This window comes from Lutra lutra, chromosome 13 (assembly GCF_902655055.1).
Source record: "Lutra lutra chromosome 13, mLutLut1.2, whole genome shotgun sequence".
NCBI classification, from domain to species: Eukaryota; Metazoa; Chordata; class Mammalia; order Carnivora; family Mustelidae; genus Lutra; species Lutra lutra.
In genome coordinates this window covers 2,451,766-2,462,721 of record NC_062290.1, presented here as the reverse complement: position 1 = coordinate 2,462,721, position 10,956 = coordinate 2,451,766, and the positions used below count along the sequence as shown (strand labels likewise).

Sequence of the window (10,956 nt, the reverse complement as noted above, 5' to 3'; positions counted from 1 at the left end):
ATGCCTGCCGGGGATTGGCTCACACAGTGATGGAGGCTGGAAGTCCTGAGATCGGCAGCTCGGGGGCTGGAGACTCGGAAGCCGTCGGTGTGAGCTGCAGCTTGAACCTGAGTCCGGGGTGGGAGAAGACCGCGTCCCTGCTCAGCAGCCGGCATAGAGGGGCTCACCCCCTTTCTGGCCAGTCCGGGCCTCCATGAATGGGGTGAGTCTCACCCAGACGTGCCCAGAACCCCATTGGGCTGCACAGCTGGGTGTCCATGGTCCAGCTGGTGGTGACACCAGCCCCCACGTGGGTCTTCCAGCTCTCAGACTTCCGTAGCACTGTCTGGAACAGTCACGCTGGCATCAGTGCTGCGGCCCCCAGTTGCCCAGAAGACTCTTCAGGCCTGGGGCCATCACACTGTCAAAAGCTTTGTTCTAGAATGTTCTGATGGGGTGTCCATGTCTTCAGTGAACACACTTGGTCATCCAAGGAGCGATCTGTGGCTGCACAGATCTTGGAGAGGGCAGGATGGATATGGGGCACATGCCGACTCAGGGCCCCCCTCCACCTGCCAGGCAGTTGACAACTGCCCTGTGCTGTGGGTATCATGGGAGGGGCCTCCCACTTGGCCTCCCACTTGGCCACCGTGGGCAGGAGCAGGTGGGCCACTAACTCCTCTGCTAGGCTTACTGGTGGCCCCTGTCCCTGGCCTCCTCCCATGGGTTCAGGTCCCTGGGGAGATCATTTTATCACAGTCCTACGGTTCCTTGGGCTGCGGTGCTGACCCAAAGCAGCTCTGTGCTTCCAGTGTTGCCTGGCCTGTGGGGAAATCAGGGACCAGATTGCAAAGGGTGTCAGGGGCCAGATGCTGGCTTGGAAAAGCCTTTGTGTGTCCCGGGCTCTGTGGTCACAGCAGTCCTGAAGGTCATAGTCATTTTTTTGGTAAATTCTCTTTTCCGCTTTGCTAAATCCTGTTTTGTTCCTGGAAGGAGGCCGGGCTAAGCATTAACCGTGTTATTAACATTAGCATTAACCGTGGTATTTAAATCCCAGGCCGAGTTACTCATCGCGGTCATAGCCCCCCACCAAGATGACTTCTTTCTGAGCTCCTTGCTTGTGTTGGCAACATGCACTCATTTAACTTTAAAAATAAGTAAGATACTCGTTAGAAATCTGGACGGAACAGTCAGAAAACCTGCCGCTCTCCAGCCAGATCACATCTTCCACCCACCTGCTGTTTTATGGGATTCACGGGTCTGCAGGCCTTTCTTGTAACCTTTGGAATTAGGTTTTTATTTCTCCAAAAGGTGAGTGATTTCATTACTCGCAGGGTATGGAGCTGTTGTCCGCCTTGTTTTCCGGGATCGCTCAGCCCTGATTTGATGGGTGCTGGTCTCACGGCATCTCTACGCAGAACGTCAGGGGCACACGGCCAAGGCCAGAGTGGGGCTGTTGGGGCATCGGTGCGATGGACACTGTACCCCAAGGGCAGGACCACCCCCCCAACCCTTGACACATCTGTGCTCGCTCATTCTCCCTCTACATGCGTGTGCTCCCGTGCATAGATGGGCACACACACAAACCCCAAGTGGGACCTTCTCGTGGCATGGTCCCAAGTCTGACTGCTGGCACGGGGACAGCTGTGGGTCGTGTGCTGAGTAACCTGTCAAGCTCACTTCTTTCTTTCTCTGAGAGAGAGACGTGTACATTCTATAAGTTTCTCCATCGAGAGATGATAGATGTCTCACCATAAATGTAGAATGTATTTATTTCTCTCAGTCCTGAAGGCTGGGGGTCCTAGATCAAGGTGCGTTGTGGCTGCGAGCTCTCCCAGCTGCAGACAGCCGCCCTCTGCCGCGTGCTCACACGGAGGAGAGAGGAAGCCAGCTCTTGGGGTGTCTCTTCCCGTAAGTGCACTGTCCCCACTGTGGGGCCCACCCTCATGACCTCCTGTCATCCCGATCACCTCCTAAAGGCCCTGCCTCCAAATACCATCCCACTGGGGCTACGGCTTCCGTGTGAACTTGGGGAACACAGTTCAGTCCATGGCACGTATTTAACCCTCAACGAGCAGATAATTGCAAGGCTAGTGTGCACTGGGAGGCTGAGCAGGTGCATATCGGGGGCCCAGCGGGTCCGCCCTCAGACGCGCCCATCTGTGCACCTGTCAGATGGTGCACGCATGTGCCTGGAGAAACGAGGCATGCTCAGGGCTGCACTGTCCGTACGGAAGCAAATGTCCACCCGCAGGGGCCTGGATGGGCTGGGGGACATGCCTACAATAGGGTACCACGCACAAGCCCACAGATGCCTCTCAAAATGGTGATTTTTTGCATGAGATGGCAAGCTGCAAAAGTTGCATTTAGTATACAAAGTGAAAAAAAAAGGGAAGGCGATGCAATGTGTTTATGAGCATATAGATATGTAGTGTTTAGATTAACGTGAGTTGTATGGAATTTCAGTCAAAACTCATTACAGTATTGCTTTGAGAGCTTGTACATATGACTGAAGTTAATCTGGGAATTACCTATGTGTGTGACTGAAGGCCCATAAAATACATAAGATAAACTGAAGAGAAAGGACATATATGTTCTGTAACTTTCTCCATCAAGAAATGATAGATGCCTCACCATCTCCATTCAGTAAAAATTGATAGTTTTCTTCCATAGGCACGAGGCTTTGGGATTATCTATGGGCATTTTATATAATTTTGTTGCTGCTACTTTTACTATTAATGGGAATTTTCCATCATTTCAGCATATGGTCTGTGATTGCTGTTATAAAAGCTATTACTTTCAATCCTTAATCTGGTATCTGATCACTTAATGCATTATAAGAATTTTAAGATGATTCTCTTATGTTTTAACTTCATTGTTCCATTACCTTCCAATTGCGATCATTGTATTTCCTCCTTTTAAATAATTTTACACCTTGTTTCCATTTTATTAATCTTTAAAACTTAGGCATTGGCTAAAACTTCCAGAAAAATATTAAATAATAGTGGCAGCAAGCACTTTTGTTTTGTTTCTAATTAAAATGAGAATGTCTCCGAAATTTTATTTTGATTGAGCTCAAAGGTAGGAAATGCTTTTTTTTTTTAACCAGTAGGTATAAGATGTTTTTATATTACTTTTGGTGAAATTTTCACTAGGAACACTTTTTTTTTTTTTAAAGATTTTATTTATTTATTTGACAGAGAGAGATCACAAGTAGATGGAGAGGCAGGCAGAGAGAGAGAGAGAGGGAAGCAGGCTCCCTGCTGAGCAGAGAGCCCGACGCGGGCCTCAATCCCAGGACCCTGAGATCATGACCTGAGCCGAAGGCAGTGGCTTAACCCACTGAGCCACCCAGGCGCCCTAGGAACACTTTTTATTAGACCTTTACCAGACTGGAAGGGTCAGTCTACCACTTCCAGAAGCATCACATTAGGGTAGTTTAAACACATAATTGGGCCACTAGGTGGTGCTGTGTCCCCAATTTTTGGATCCCTGAGCCTCAAATTACTGCTGAATCATTGTTCCAGTGGAAAGGTTTCGTTGACCTTTCAAATTTAATCTGACCCTCAAGCTATTGTCCTCTTTTCCAACTTTCTCCAAAGTGGCCGTAAATTAAGACTATGTTTTAGGGGATCCTACATGGCTCCGTCTGTAAAAGCACGTGACTCTTGATCTTGGGGATGGTGAGTTCAAGCCCCACATTGGACATAGAGATTATTAGAAGAAAAAAAAAAAAGGAAAAGAAAGGAAAAAGAATACGCTTTAAAAAAAATCTGTCTTTTCTTCTCCTTACTGGGTCGGTTATATGGAGGAACAATATACCCACAATGAGATGCACCTTTTTATTTTAAGATATATTTTTATTTTTGTTTTTGGAGGGGGATGGGCAGAGGGAGAGGGACTCTCAAGTAAACTCCCTGCTGAGCGGGGAGCCTGAGGTGGGGCTCGATCCCATGACCCTGAGATCAGGACCTGGGCCAAACCCAAGAGTCAGCATAAGCGACGGAGCCACGGGGTGCCCGAGACGCACCATGTAAATGCCGTGGACAGTTCCGACAAGGGTATTAGCCTGGCAGCCACCCTGTGGTTGTGGTGGAACATCCCCATCCCGCCCGCGGGCACCCCCGTCCCCCCGCGCCTTTCTGCAGTCAGTCCGTCTGCGACCACCGGCCATGGATTTGCTTCGTGGCTAGCTTCTCCTCGTCTGTGAGTTCAGGACCCGCAGGTGCGTCCTGTGGAGTTCGGAGTAGCATCGTGCTTTTACGCTTCTCTGTGCTGGCCAGTGATTGTCTCTGTACTGGGGGTGGCATTCCAGTGCAGGGAGGCACGACGGTTTGTGTATCCATCCACCGCCCGATGGACGCGTGCGCTGTATCCAGCTCTCGGATCTTAGGAGCAAATCCGCTCTGAACGTTCACACCCAGTTCTGGCCCTGACAGGTCCCCACATCTCTCTCTCTCTCTCTCTCTCTCTCCGGGCACCGCGGTGGGCTTGCTGGCTCAGCCTGTCAGCCTGGGTTTTGTTGGGCCCCGTGCTGGGCTCCTTGCCGCGCCTTCCTCACTGGGGGACAGACAATGCAGCTGTCAGTGTGGGAGTGTCCCCTCCCTCCCCGCAGTCCACCGGCGGACGCTGCGTGTACCGTGCACGCACTCTGGGACTAGGGGGGGCTTCTCCCCTGCAGCTGAAAGGGGGGCTGACTCAGGACAAGCTGGTAACCGACAACCCCCTTTTCCAGTGGTTTCCACACCGGCAGATGTGCTCCACCAAATCCCAGCTCTGCTCCTGCTGTCGTGGATGGCCCCAAAGAAGAAGAAAGTGTCCCCCATGAGGGCCTTCTCGACTCGGGGAGGGTCTGTCCCGGTCTGGATTCAGGTGAACAGCCGCACACCTTTCCCCAGTCAGACAGGGTTCGATGTTGACATCAGTGGAGACGCGATCCGGGGATGACCCAGGAGCCCCCATTCTGGGCTGGGATTCGCTGTCGACAGAGTGAGAGGTCCAGGCGCTCGACCCCCAGGACGGCCTGGGGTCCTGCGGCAGCCCTGCCTGCTTGGGCTGGCTCAGAGACCGTGCCCAGCGGGTGGCTGTCCAGGGCGCAGGTGACCTTGCTGTGGGAGTGGGGACAACGATTCAGAGCAGATGCTACTACGGACACACGTGTATGCATCACACGTGGTGGAAACACGCTTCTGTGCGTTCACAGAAACCACCTGGGATGCTCACATTCTGGCGTGTCTCCTCTCTGCCCTGCAGGGCCCAGGAGCGTAGGCTGCCCGGTCTGTGCACCCTAAATTAAATCCTGCTCTTGGATGCCACCACGATTCAGGGTGGAGAGACCCCTGCCTCAGTGGAATCCTTCCAGCACTGAGGACGTAGGAAGGTGCTAGAGGAGACTTTGTCTTGAATGTCCACAAGGTCTCCTCCCGCCCCCCACCCCGAGCCTGGGCGATCGAGCGGCCAGCCCTATCCTGGGGAAGAGAGGCATGGAGGGTGGCAGCTGGCAGCTGGCCTCAGCCTCCGATTGTCCCCTGAGCCTGACCTGAGCAGCTGACAAGGGGTCACCCTGTTATTTCTGCTGAGTTTGGCCCAATTTCTAACAAGAAAAGTTCCACCAGAGCGTGTGCTGCACTTGGGGTGAGGGCTGTGTCCTGGTGGTGACATCTGGGTCCTGAGTAGGAAGGGGACTGCGGGGCGGGGGAAGGGACTCTGCTTCCCCTCTCTGCTCTGCGCATTCTCTGGACAAGCCTCGCGCTGCAGACGATCCTGGGCTTCTAATCATGTTCCTGTTCTGACGTTGATGTTTGCCGTCCTCACCCTAAGGGAGAAAGAGTCTCTGTCCCTGCGTGGCGACAGGCTTTTTCCAGGTCTGGTGGTGACCGGGGGGCCCTGCGTGGAGTTGGGGGGGCGCTCCATCACCCCTGGGCCTGGCCGCGGGGCCCCTCACCCAGCGGCCACCAGCTCCAGGGTCTGCCCCTGAAATCCCTTCACTCCTGCTGTTGCCTTTGGGACCTTCCCTCCCAGGGCCCAGCCTTGATGTCAGAGGGCATCAGGATTGCGGTCAGCCTCCCCAATTCTCATGCTTCTCAGACTGGGGCAGGGGTCAGAATGCCCTGAAGAGTGTTATGATCCCGAAGTCCCTTCAGGAGCTTGGGGCACAGACGCCTCCTTGAGAAGTGCTGTCCTCTGCGAATGAACCCCTTTCCGTGTTAGGGCCGGAGACTCTTGGGACATTTGTCCCCCCAGCCCGTGTCCCATGGAACCCAGACGTTATGGTCCATACAAAGGGTCGGTGGCCACATACATTTAATACCTGTGACATGCCAAAACCTCTCTCTCCCAGAAAGCCGAGAAATGCTGCGATGAAGTAAAAGCTTTGTGAAATCCTGTAGGACCGCTCCAGGTTTCTTCCCACCCAGCATGCCCAAACCCGTCTGAAAATGGAGCAGGTCTGTGGTTACCATCCCTCCTGCCCTGGGCTGCGGTTCCATCGGGTTCAGTCTGAGAAACTGCCCCGGGACACGGGCGCAGTCTGATGGCGGCCGCATCCCTCTGTTCACGCGCTCCCATGAGCCTCTTGGCTATGGCTCATCTAACACCCGTGTGTCTCCCAAACTCCTCCCCACCCCTCCCAGGCCGCGTCCTTGGCTTTGGGGAGCTCCTGCAGGGGCTGCATGAAGAGGGGGCAGTGATGACCATCGGAGGCAGGAGGCACTCAGTGGCCTGTCTGCTCCCGCTGGATGCTGGGCTTCCAGGAGTCAGAGTCCACACGCACGGCCTTGCATACAGTAGGTGCTCAACTAGTGATTGCGGCCAGGCTGAGACTGGGCTGCCTGACAGCCCTTCTTCCCCCTGAACACGGGGGAACTGGCCTTCGGAGACTGACTGATCATCCCTTAGGAAATGCTCGCTGACCTCCAGACTTCGGCCATGGCAGGGAGGACCCCGTCCTGGAAGGGGGATCCTCTGAGCTGACTGCCCTGGGTGGCACTGGCTTCTGAGGACTGGAGAAGGTAGTGGCCACGCTGTGGACAGTCACACCGTCTCCGAGACTGTTCTTGTTGGCTCTGGCATATGCTGTTCCCCGCACACCCCCCAAGGCTTCAGGGTCACGGGGTCCCAAATGGGACTGCGCTCCTAAGGGGACAGTGTTTGCTCAACTACCTGGCAGATCCGTGTGGACTGGGGTGGCCAGCCTCCTGCTGAGGTGACATGTGTGTCACAATAACACACACAGCCAGAGGCAGAATCACCCCTGGCAGAGAAACATGGTTGCTCAGGCTGCTGTCATGTCCCTGGAGGGGACCTGTGGTTATGGGCCCAGGGCTGTGCCCTGGAGGAGACGTGGTGGGGGGTGCAGCTTGGGTCACTCGATTTTCCCTTCCTGCAAGAACCCTGGCGGGATGTCTTTGTGGGTGGCATGGCCCCCGCATGGGCCCTGGGGGCTGCTGGCTGTCCAAAGACAGGGGCCCCTCCTCCTGTCCCTGCTGACATCTTTGCTGGTGACATGATGTGTCCTGTGAACACAACCCAGGTTTGTTAGGAAGCTCCCCATGTAGAGAGTTCGGGGGAAACTTCCACCTGCATTTCAAGGCTTCCTGGTGACACACATCTGCAGAGCATGGAGACGAGGCTTCATGTGCAGGCGTCTCAAGATAGTGCGGGAATTGGGAAATTTGGGCAAGGTGTGTGTGCAAATGGCCGTTTGGGCAGGGCCTGAATGACGTCAGGCCCACCTGCACAGGCTCTGGGCCTCAGTCAATGCAGGACAGCACGTGGACAAGCCAGGCACCATCTCAGTCACAGAAGCAATTGCTGTGTGCATTTTCAGAGATAAGCCGAGGTGACCTTCATCATGGTGCACACTTCTGACCACGGATCGGGGAGAAGGTTCACTCCCTCCCCTCATAGAATTCATTCCATTCACCCACTCACTCCTGGAAACTGTCCTGCACCTGTGGGAGCTGGCCGGGCACATCAGGCACCCCCCAACAACTTCCTTCCTCTTCTGCCCTGGGTCTGGTCTGTGTCACCCCCTGTCCCGGGCCCACTGAGCAAGGGTCCCTGACTTGCTGTATGGAGGGAATTCCTCTCTCCCCTGGAGTGAAGCACTTTCTTCATCCAGTCCCTTTCTTGGGGGGGCAGGCAGAGGATGGGGATGTGACCAAGGGCTTTGTGAGGGATGAAGGTCGAGCTGTTTGCCCTGGAGATGGTGGGTTACTGTCAAGACAGGAGGGAGCTCAGGAACCCCCTCCCTTAATCTGAAAAGAAAAAGCTTCTGCGCAGCCAAGGAGAACATTAACCAAATGAAAAAGCAACTTAGTGAATGGGAGAGGATAATTTGCAAATGAGATAACCGATAAGGGGTTACTATCCGAAATAAACAAAATATACAAAAGAATGTATACAATTCAACACCAAAAAACCAAGCAATCTGATTAAAAAATGGGCAGAGGACCTGAAGAGACATTTTCCCTAAGAAGACATCTAGATAACCAACAGACGCAGGAAAAGATGCTCAACAACACTCATCATCAGGGAGATGCAAATCCAAGCCACAAGGAGACCTCACGCACACCCGTCAGAATGGCTAGTATCGAAAAAACCCAAGAAATTAGTGTGGACAGGGATATGGAGAGAAGGGAACCCTGATCCGCTCTTGGTGGGAATGCAGACTGGTGCAGCCAATGTGGGAAACGGTGTGGAGGGTCCTGAAAAACCTAAAAACAGAACGACCATATGATCCCATAATTCCACTGCTGGGTATTTACCCAAAGAAAATGAAAACATTATTTCAAAAGCTTATATGCAGCCCTATGTTTATTGCAGCGTTTTTTACAATAGCCACGATACGGAAGTAACCCAAGCGTCCATGGATAGATGAATGGATGAACAAGAGGTGGTACACCCGCGCGCGCGCACACACACACACACACACACACACACACACGAATATCACGCAGCCATAAAAAAGGATAAGATCTTGACTTTTGTGACACGGAGGGTCCTGGAGGGTATGAAGTGAGATAAGTCAGACAAAGACAACTACCACATGATTTCACTCATTTGTGGAACCTCAAACAAATGAATAAACAAAACAAAAAGCAGAAACGACCCATGAAGACAGAGAGCAAACTGACAGTTGCAGAAAGGGAGAGGGTGGGGGATGGGCAAAGTGGGGGAGTGGGGAGGGAGGTCCTGGCTTCCAGGGAGGGGATGATTGTCTCGGGAATACAAGGCACAGCCTGGAGAGCAGTCTGTGGTGCTGGGACAGTGTCACACCATGACGGCAGCTACACGTGTGGAGAGAGCAGTGTAATGCGTTGACTTGGGTTGCTGTGCTGCACGCCGGACATAATGTAACATTGTGTGTCAACTACACTCAAATAAAACAATGTTTACAAAGCTTAATGTGGTCCCCGGGGAACTAGTGAACACCCTCTGTCTATCCAGAACAGTGGGGGAGGTTACGAACTGGGAGCATGGGTAACTGCCATCCTCAGTCAGAGCGCTGGGTCTGCAGCTCGGTTTTCTCCAGCAGACGCAAGTTTGCACCTGTCACTGTGCGCTGAACGGCGGCATGACCCCCAGCATGCACCTGCAGAGCCCTCACTCGTCGGAAAGGACAAAATAGTACCTTTATGTTGGAGAAGGCTGGCAGACTGCCTTGGTCAGACGACCACCAACATGGGGCCAGGGATAAGGACAGACCCGTCAGAGCTTGTGGGACACCTGTCCGGGGGGACTCAGCATCCCCAGAATCGAATCCCGAGGGAGCATCAGATGGACCCATGTGGTGGGAGAGTCTACAGAAAGATGTCAAAACATGTGTGTCACAGAGCAGACCTGGGAACTGTTTCAGATCCCTGGCTGTGTGACCTCAGGTAAGTTGCTTACCCTCTCTGTGCCCACATTTCCTCATCTGAGAGTGTTGACAACCGTACAGACCTAGCAAGACAGAAGAGTATGTGGCCGTGGCCCGGGGCCCCCTGGCGTTGGCACAGACATCTCCAGGACAAGCTTGTAGGAAAACTGAAGTGCTTGAAAGCCATTGCTGTGTGAGCCAGGACCAGGGAAGAGCCCTCTCTGCTGGCCAGAGCGTGTCCGGGGACCGAGGGAGATCGGGAATTCTGGTCCACAGAAGAAGTGGAGAGTGGGCTCGAGGGCAGCCTGGTGGTCGGGGGTAGGGATGGCCAGAAGTCCCAGCTCCGTCATTAACTGTGTGACCCTGACCCTCACTTTTCCCATCTGTATGGTGGGCAGGAGCACCACCACGGACACAGCATTCCCGGGGTCTGTTCTGCTCCCCTGTGCTGGTGGATCACATGGCCTATCTACTGTGGCAAACCCTCCGGAAGCATCTTCCGGGTCTGCCTGCCTTCTCCCCCGTGACTCCACAGGTGGGTTCCTGAGCAGGGTCGGAGCTCCTTGCCGCTTCTCCCTGCTGTTGGCAGCATATGGCCAGAGCCTGCCAGCCCCCCGGGGCGGGGGGGGGGCATGGAAAGGTCTGGACTTCTCAGAGCTGGACGCTGTATTCTTTTTGACCACAAGATGGCATGCGGCAGTCATGATATCCCGACAGGCACCGCTGGATGGGGCTGAGGAAAGTCAAAGAGTTTTTTTGGAATTTTTTTTACTTGGTTAATTTCCTGGTCCTTCATGGACCTGATGGTTTGCCCCAACGGCTCTAGAAAAGGTTTTACAGAAATGTTTGTCTCTCCCTTCTTTGTGACAAGCTCCAGAGCTAGCTGCTCTGAGTTCCAAGCCATGCTTTGGCACCTCCTGGCTGTGTGACCTCAGGTAAGTTGCTTACCCTCTCTGTGCCCACATTTCCTTATCTGAGAGTGTTGACAATCGTACGGACCTAGCAAGGTCATCGTGAGGATTCAGTGACTTTATAAAGTGCTTGGAGTCGTGCCTGACATATAACAAGCATTATAAAAGTCTGGTAAGTAAAACCATACCACGAATACCACTAAT

At 53.5% G+C, this 10,956-nt stretch overlaps 1 long non-coding RNA gene across 1 annotated transcript; it reads left to right on the top strand.

Annotated features, from left to right (window-relative positions):
* The first annotated feature begins 1,044 nt into the window (after positions 1–1,044).
* On the top strand, positions 1,045–8,393 carry LOC125084093 (uncharacterized). Its single transcript, XR_007122470.1, has 4 exons — positions 1,045–1,290; positions 1,763–1,890; positions 4,715–4,851; positions 5,233–8,393. It is a non-coding gene; the product is annotated as an uncharacterized LOC125084093 (long non-coding RNA).
* The last annotated feature ends 2,563 nt before the right edge of the window (positions 8,394–10,956 follow it).